At 37.4% G+C, this 9,745-nt stretch overlaps 1 protein-coding gene across 4 annotated transcripts in view; it reads right to left on the reverse strand.

The window, feature by feature from the left end:
- The window catches only part of LOC311223258 (flavin-containing monooxygenase 5-like), a 29,974-nt gene extending 24,614 nt beyond the window's left edge, over positions 1 to 5,360 (reverse strand). For 3 of the 4 annotated variants that reach the window (XM_084308041.1, XM_084308039.1, XM_084308042.1), the window contains exon 1: positions 5,293 to 5,360. The gene's annotated coding sequence lies outside the window, so the exon portion shown is untranslated. Of the gene's footprint in view, positions 1 to 814; positions 838 to 5,292 lie in introns of those variants that run through there. The other variant, XM_084308040.1, reaches the window with a different exon arrangement.
- Positions 5,361 to 9,745: the final 4,385 nt, after the last annotated feature.

The raw sequence follows: 9,745 nt of genomic DNA on the forward strand, positions 1-9,745 counted from the left end.
ACCGATATCACATTTTAATGCCGATATCGGCCGATAATATCGGACATCATTTCTATAGAAATGTAAACAAAATAAAATAAAAAATAAGAATTTGAAAACCGATACCGATATTTTCCGATATCACATTTTAATGCCGATATCGGCCGATAATATCGGTAGGCCGATAATATCGGACATCCCTAATCATTGCATATTGCATGTGCGTTTTCTTGTTTTGTTTTTCGGTGAGAGTTTGATCATTTCATACTTAGAAACGACCTCACATAACCTCCACAGAATATATTCCAAAACGTGGGTGTGGTTGCTTTTTGCAGCTACATTTAACGGGACACTGCAAGGCTGGCTGTTTGAAAACTGTCCTTTCACGAATAATATTACCTATGCCTAATTAACGTTCCTTACTACTTCGAAAACTGATTTTACAACTTTCCATGCACGTTTGATTTATGTGTGTCGCTAAGTTTGACTGTGCAATAAATTATCGAGTTCTCTTAGTAACCTCTACTATTTACGCTATTATTATATGTGTGCTCTGCTCAGATAGGCTTGTTATAACTGTGTATCAGCAGATTTACTGCAAGAAAACGGTAAATGTCTGGCATCAATGGTTGCCAAATACTTACTGTCAAATTACAGTAAAATCAAATACATTTACAGATTACAACCTTTATTTAATGGTTATATGTTGATAAAAGGTAATTTACTGTATTTCTATGGCATTTACACTTAAAGTAGAAAAACAAAAGTAATCTGTAAAATAATACAGTGAATTTCCCGTGAAAAAACATATTTTTTACAGTGTACTTCGTCTTACCTATTGCGATCCGAAGAACGACGCTAAAAGGCGCTAAAAACAAGATTACAAACATCACAAAACAAACTGGTCAGACTACTACTTGACCTTACTCCTAGAACCCACCTCACCCCTGCCCACTTTGACTACCTAGGATGGCTTAGAGTAGAAGACAGAGTACAGCAACTTGCAATGGGCCTGGTCTACAAGATACACTAAGATACCCATGTACATGTCAAAATACTTCCCAAAGGTCAGTGAATACCACGACCACAACACCAGAGGCAGGGCTCTACGCTAACCTTTTTCACTAGGGGCACAGGTGCTCCTAAATGAAAAAAGTTAGGAGCACACAAAGAAATTTAGGAGCACCCAAAAATATTTAGGAGCACAGTGAAAATATTTCAAGTAAAAGAGTTTTATTTTTTTCTAAAAATAAATGTATATTTGTACTGTGCGTGCATGTGTGTAAATTAGCTCTTGCTACAACCCTGCATGTTTACATTTTGTATTTTGTACTTGATTCATTAACATGTGCTGTCCCTATCAAATAAACTATCAAATCAAACTACTGCTACAAAAGTAACAGTCACTTAACTTTAGCTTTTGCCCCTTTTATGCATACAATGCCTATGTTTTGGCTGTGTTGCTCTTCTAGAGAAATAATCCTTTCAGGGTTGCCTATTGAAATACTGTACACCTCCAGTACAGAAACATTGTTTATGAGTTTGCGTGTAGACCATTGATTGACAGTCGAGTCTGCCAATTACGTCACACCGCTTGCACTCCGGCCATCCGGCGCTGCAGCTGGACCCTATTGCCCACCTCTGCTGTTCATAACGCTAGCCAAGTTAGCTGTACACACAGATACACAGTGGGCCAGTGACTTTAGTGTAGGGGATAAACAATGCATCGATCCTAAGGGGGAAATTCAACTGCATCGATTTGAAAATGTTAGAATCGATTATCGCAATTTGAATGTGTACAGTCTTATGTTGTTATCATGTCCGTTACAGTCAACACAACGGCATACGCTACTGCATCAACGTTATGATTAACAAAGCAAGGCATTCGTTTTGTTGCATTAACGTTATATTACTATTGTTATCGCTAAATCTAGGTGTTCTAAAATATATTGCTATTGGTAAGACTAGAAATTACATGTCTCGGGAAACTCTCGCATATCGCAATGGTGGCGTTTCAGGAAGTAAACAAGCCAAATGAGAGCTTCCGATTGGTCATTTGCTTTCTTTCTCTTGAAACCAGTCACGTCACTCTACTGTGATTGGACCGTTGGCTTGAGTGCAATGTGGGACTTGTAGTTTTTTAACGTTTCTCGCGGCGGAGAAAAAAAAGACGAGAGGCTGTAATCTGTACTCGCACATCGTGCGCGTAATTGAGTTTTACGGTTCGCACACACATATTTTTAGGGGCATATGCGAGCAATTTGGTCGCACTGTAGAGCCCTGAGAGGGAGCTCCACAAATCATGTTAAACCCAGATTCGGCTCAAACAAGGGACTAAACACGTTTCGCAATTATGCCACATCAATGTGGAACGCCCTACCCAAAGCTGTAAAGGAATGTGAATCACTACCCACTTTCAAAACCACGCTCAAAGAACACCTACGGGAGACTGCAATTCGAAACTGGCCCCTGTAAATGTCCTAACCCAACCCCCTCCAATGTACAGTAAATGAGTAATGACCTAACCCAAGAATACACAAGACCCTCCTCTTGGATCCAAGTATGGTTTCATCGATATTCCAATGTACAGTTTTGCTTGTACAGTTGTACAGTTTCCCCCACCCGCCTACCCAACCCCCCCCCCCCCACCTCCAATGTACAGTTCCCCCCCCCCCCCCACCCCACCTACCCAACCTCCTCCAATGTACAGTTTCTATGTCAAATGTATATACTCTCTTTTTTAAACTCTTTTTGTATCACAAACAGTACTGTATTTGCAAATCTGGTATGTCATAAATGTAAAGATGTAGCAGTACTGTCTATCTGTATGTTGTGTATGTCGTATATGTTATGATGAATTGAAAATGGGGGACCCTGATGTAAACAAGACGAAAGTCTTTCTCTGGTCTTCATCCCCATTGTGTGTATATTGAGCTGTACTACTGTACCCATTCTGCAATCTGTTAATAAAGTTTTCAATCAATCAATCAACGACGTATTCTTATTGATTGATTGAAAACTTTATTAACAGATTGCAGAATGGGTACAATACAGTACAGCTCAATACACACAATTGGGGGATGCAGACCAGAGAAAGACTTTCGTCTTGTTTACATCAGGGTCCCCCATTTTCAATTCATCAGGACTTATTGACATATATGACATACAGATAGACAGTACTGCTACATCTATACATTTATGACATACCAGATTTGCAAATACAGTACAGTACAAAAAGAGTCCAGAAAAGAGAGTATATACATTTGACGTAAGAACTGTACATTGGGGGAGGTTGGGTCGGTGGGGTTGGGTGGGGTGGGGGGGGCTGTACATTGGAGGTGGTTGGGTGGGTGGGGGGGGGTTGGGTAGGAGGGGTGGGTGGGGAACACTATACAACTGTACAAGCAAAACTGTACATTGGAATATTGACAAAATCATACTTGGTAATTTACTGTACATTGGAGGGGGTTGGGTTAGGACATTTACAGGGGCCAGTTTCGAATTGCAGTCTCCCTTATGTGTTCCTTGAGAGTGGTTTTGAAAGTGGGTAGTGATTCACATTCCTTTACAGCTTTGGGTAGGGCGTTCCACATTGATGTTGCATAATTGCGAAACGTGTTTAGTCCCTTGTTTGAGCCGAATCTGGGTTTAACATGATTTGTGGAGCTCCCTCTGGTGTTGTGATCGTGGCACTGACCTTTGGGAAGTATTTTGACATGTACATGGGTACCTTGGTCGTGTAGTGTATCTTGTAGACCAGGCCCATTGCAAGTTGCTGTACTCTGTCGTCTACTCTAAGCCATCCTAGGTTGTCAAAGTGGGCAGGGGTGAGGTGGGTTCTAGGAGTAAGGTCAAGCAGTATTCTGACCAGTTTGTTTTGAGATGTTTGTAATTTTGTTTTTAGCGCCTTTGAGGTGCTTTAGTACCATGAGGTGCAAGCATAGTCGTAGTACCCTTGAATGAGTGCTCCTGACAGAGTCTTCAGGGTATTCTTGTTTACCAGAGAGGAGATCCGGTACAAGAATCTAGTTCGTTAGTTGACTTTTTTTTATTACATTGGATGCCATTTTGTCACAGGAAAGATTAGCCTCTAGGATGGAACCCAGGTAGGTAATTTCATCTTTCCTTGTGACAATATTGTCACCCACTGTAACTGAGAAGCCGTCGGTCTTGCTGAGTTTGTTATTTGAACCGAAGAGAATGGACTCTGTTTTGTACCGTTTACCTCCACCATCTGTTCCCTCCCCTCAAGGTAGGATTGCATCCAGCTCACAGATAGACTATCAAAACCAATTGCTTTTAGCTTGTCAATCAGAATGGAGTGATTGACAGTGTCGAAGGCTTTTTGTAGGTCCAGCATGACCATGCCGCAGTATTTGCCCACGTCCACCTCTTGTTTGATGTGGTCGTTCAAATAGAGAAGGCATGTGTCAGTGGAGTGGGATGTTCTGAAGCCAGATTGGAATTCGTAGATTAGATTTTTTTCCGCCTACTTTTCAACCTGTTCGTAGACTCTTTTTTTCATGACTTTCGAGATGGAGGTAAGAATAGAAACAGTTGCCTGGGTCTAATTTACTGCCCTTTTTGTGCAGAGTTGACACAGGTCGCAGTGGGAGCTGGGCAGAATAAAGGAGTCCAGTAATTACTAATCTGATTGATTGATTGATTGAAAACTTTATTAACAGATTACAGAATGGGTACAATACAGTACGGATCAATACACACAATTGTTAAGGGAATGCAGACCATAAAGACTTTCGTCTTGTTTACATCAGGGCCCCCCCATTTTCAGAATTTGCAGAATAAAGGAGTCCAGTAAACTATTTGCCAAGTCATTGACCGCAGAAAAACCTCTGACCCGAATGGTGCATATTGATCATTGCATAATGTGCGTTTTCTTGTTTCCCCCCCGGTGAGAGTTTGATCATTTCATACTTAGAAACGACCTCACATAACATCCACAGAATATCTTCCAAAACGTGCGGGTGTGGTTGCTTTTTGCAGCTACATTTAACGGGACACTGCTGCAGCTGTTTGAAAACTGTCCTTTCACGAATAATATTATTACCTATGCCGAATTAACGTTCCCTACTACTTCGAAAACAGATTTTACAACTTTCCATGCGTATTTGATTTATGTGTGTCGCTAAGTTTGACTGTGCAATAAATGATCGAGTTCTCGGTAACCTCTACTATTTACCTATTATTGCTCTGCTCAGATAGGCTATAGCGTTGTTGTAACTGTGCATCAGCAGATGTATCTTCTGTATTACTATTAGTTTACTGCTGAGGTGAGAAGGTACTTCGTCTTACCTATTGCGATCCGAAGAACGACGTAATACAAGTTGACACAGGTCGCAGTAGTGGACTGCGGTCAAGTGAGCCGTCTTTTGCTTTTGCGTGGTCAAGTGAGCCGCTCTTGTTTTTCGAGTGCGCGATTAGTTCCAGGTTTACGGTAATGCATTAAAACAAGCCTGGGACGCTGTTGTAATGAACCGACGTGACTTTTGAACACAGTCTCACAAGTAGATCTTACAGAAATACTTAATATGACATTGAATGCGCATCGAATCAATAGGACGTTTAGTCTAATCAATAGGACGTTTCGTATGTGCAGTATTATTGAACATCGAATCAATAGGACGCGCAGTATATTCGATCACTAAACTAAAGCTACAGACAATTCCACAGAGGAACACTTCCGGTGGGGATTTCAAAGTAAAGGATGGCATGTGGTTCATTTCTATTATTTCATAAGTAGTTTATTACACTGCCATGTTTGTACTTAATACTTCTCAAGACTACTTGCACAAATAATATTAACTACTTTTACTGTGTACTTTGAGTAATTTGAGTTTCAAAGTCCTTTTTATAGAACAATGAGTATTTTCGACTAACTTTGATGTGGGATAAAAAAAGATTTTCCCATAAGCACTTTATGAAACTGCCATGGTTGTACTTAGTACCTCTTAGACTACTTGTACAAATTATATGAAATATTTTTACTGTGTACTTTTTGAGTAATTTGAGTTTCAAAGTCCTCAGAATCAGCATTTTCGACTAACTTTGATGTGGTATAAAAAAAGATTTTCCCATAAGCACTTTATGAAACTTCCATGGTTGTACTTAGTACCTCTTAGACTACTTGTACAAATTATATGAAATATTTTTACTGTGTACTTTTTGAGTAATTTCAGTTTTAAAGTCCTCAGAATCAGCATTTTCGACTAACTTTGATGTTGGATAAAAACAATTCTTCCCATAAGCACTTTATGAAACTGCCATGGTTGTACTTAGTACCTCTTAGACTACCTGTACAAATTATATGAAATATTTTTACTGTGTACTTTTTGAGTAATTTCAGTTTTAAAGTCCCCAGAATCAGCATTTTCGACTAACTTTGATGTGGGATAAAAAAAGATTTTCCCATAAGCACTTTATGAAACTGCCATGGTTGTACTTAGTACCTCTTAGACTACTTGTACAAATTATATGAAATATTTTTACTGTGTACTTTTTGAGTAATTTCAGTTTTAAAGTCCTCAGAATCAGCATTTTCGACTAACTTTGATGTTGGATAAAAACAATTCTTCCCATAAGCACTTTATGAAACTGCCATGGTTGTACTTAGTACCTCTTAGACTACCTGTACAAATTATATGAAATATTTTTACTGTGTACTTTTTGAGTAATTTGAGTTTCAAAGTCCTCAGAATCAGCATTTTCGACTAACTTTGATGTTGGATAAAAACAATTCTTCCCATAAGCACTTTATGAAACTGCCATGGTTGTACTTAGTACCTCTTAGACTACCTGTACAAATTATATGAAATATTTTTACTGTGTACTTTTTGAGTAATTTCAGTTTCAAAGTCCCCAGAATCAGCATTTTCGACTAACTTTGATGTGGGATAAAAAAAGATTTTCCCATAAGCACCTTATGAAACTGCCATGGTTGTACTTAGTACCTCTTAGACTACCTGTACAAATTATATGAAATATTTTTACTGTGTACTTTTTGAGTAATTTCAGTTTCAAAGTCCCCAGAATCAGCATTTTCGACTAACTTTGATGTGGGATAAAAAAAGATTTTCCCATAAGCACCTTATGAAACTGCCATGGTTGTACTTAGTACCTCTTAGACTACGTGTACAAATTATATGAAATATTTTTACTGTGTACTTTTTGAGTAATTTGAGTTTCAAAGTCCCCAGAATCAGCATTTTCGACTAACTTTGATGTGGGATAAAAAAAGATTTTCCCATAAGCACCTTATGAAACTGCCATGGTTGTACTTAGTACCTCTTAGACTACCTGTACAAATTATATGAAATATTTTTACTGTGTACTTTTTGAGTAATTTGAGTTTCAAAGTCCTCAGAATCAGCATTTTCGACTAACTTTGATGTTGGATAAAAACAATTCTTCCCATAAGCACTTTATGAAACTGCCATGGTTGTACTTAGTACCTCTTAGACTACTTGTACAAATTATATGAAATATTTTTACTGTGTACTTTTTGAGTAATTTGAGTTTCAAAGTCCCCAGAATCAGCATTTTCGACTAACTTTGATGTGGGATAAAAAAAGATTTCCCCATAAGCACCTTATGAAACTGCCATGGTTGTACTTAGTACCTCTTAGACTACCTGTACAAATTATATGAAATATTTTTACTGTGTACTTTTTGAGTAATTTCAGTTTCAAAGTCCCCAGAATCAGCATTTTCGACTAACTTTGATGTGGGATAAAAAAAGATTTTCCCATAAGCACCTTATGAAACTGCCATGGTTGTACTTAGTACCTCTTAGACTACCTGTACAAATTATATGAAATATTTTTACTGTGTACTTTTTGAGTAATTTCAGTTTCAAAGTCCCCAGAATCAGCATTTTCGACTAACTTTGATGTGGGATAAAAAAAGATTTTCCCATAAGCACCTTATGAAACTGCCATGGTTGTACTTAGTACCTCTTAGACTACCTGTACAAATTATATGAAATATTTTTACTGTGTACTTTTTGAGTAATTTCAGTTTCAAAGTCCCCAGAATCAGCATTTTCGACTAACTTTGATGTGGGATAAAAAAAGATTTTCCCATAAGCACCTTATGAAACTGCCATGGTTGTACTTAGTACCTCTTAGACTACCTGTACAAATTATATGAAATATTTTTACTGTGTACTTTTTGAGTAATTTCAGTTTCAAAGTCCCCAGAATCAGCATTTTCGACTAACTTTGATGTGGGATAAAAAAAGATTTTCCCATAAGCACCTTATGAAACTGCCATGGTTGTACTTAGTACCTCTTAGACTACTTGTACAAATTATATGAAATATTTTTACTGTGTACTTTTTGAGTAATTTCAGTTTTAAAGTCCCCAGAATCAGCATTTTCGACTAACTTTGATGTGGGATAAAAAAAGATTTTCCCATAAGCACCTTATGAAACTGCCATGGTTGTACTTAGTACCTCTTAGACTACTTGTACAAATTATATGAAATATTTTTACTGTGTACTTTTTGAGTAATTTGAGTTTCAAAGTCCCCAGAATCAGCATTTTCGACTAACTTTGATGTGGGATAAAAAAAGATTTCCCCATAAGCACCTTATGAAACTGCCATGGTTGTACTTAGTACCTCTTAGACTACCTGTACAAATTATATGAAATATTTTTACTGTGTACTTTTTGAGTAATTTCAGTTTCAAAGTCCCCAGAATCAGCATTTTCGACTAACTTTGATGTGGGATAAAAAAAGATTTCCCCATAAGCACCTTATGAAACTGCCATGGTTGTACTTAGTACCTCTTAGACTACCTGTACAAATTATATGAAATATTTTTACTGTGTACTTTTTGAGTAATTTCAGTTTCAAAGTCCCCAGAATCAGCATTTTCGACTAACTTTGATGTGGGATAAAAAAAGATTTTCCCATAAGCACCTTATGAAACTGCCATGGTTGTACTTAGTACCTCTTAGACTACCTGTACAAATTATATGAAATATTTTTACTGTGTACTTTTTGAGTAATTTCAGTTTCAAAGTCCCCAGAATCAGCATTTTCGACTAACTTTGATGTGGGATAAAAAAAGATTTTCCCATAAGCACCTTATGAAACTGCCATGGTTGTACTTAGTACCTCTTAGACTACTTGTACAAATTATATGAAATATTTTTACTGTGTACTTTTTGAGTAATTTCAGTTTTAAAGTCCCCAGAATCAGCATTTTCGACTAACTTTGATGTGGGATAAAAAAAGATTTTCCCATAAGCACCTTATGAAACTGCCATGGTTGTACTTAGTACCTCTTAGACTACTTGTACAAATTATATGAAATATTTTTACTGTGTACTTTTTGAGTAATTTGAGTTTCAAAGTCCCCAGAATCAGCATTTTCGACTAACTTTGATGTGGGATAAAAAAAGATTTCCCCATAAGCACCTTATGAAACTGCCATGGTTGTACTTAGTACCTCTTAGACTACCTGTACAAATTATATGAAATATTTTTACTGTGTACTTTTTGAGTAATTTCAGTTTCAAAGTCCCCAGAATCAGCATTTTCGACTAACTTTGATGTGGGATAAAAAAAGATTTTCCCATAAGCACCTTATGAAACTGCCATGGTTGTACTTAGTACCTCTTAGACTACGTGTACAAATTATATGAAATATTTTTACTGTGTACTTTTTGAGTAATTTGAGTTTCAAAGTCCTCAGAATCAGCATTTTCGACTAACTTTGATGTTGGATAAAAACAATTCTTC

This window comes from Notolepis coatsorum, assembly GCF_963971535.1.
Source record: "Notolepis coatsorum genome assembly, chromosome: 2".
NCBI classification, from domain to species: domain Eukaryota; kingdom Metazoa; phylum Chordata; class Actinopteri; order Aulopiformes; family Paralepididae; genus Notolepis; species Notolepis coatsorum.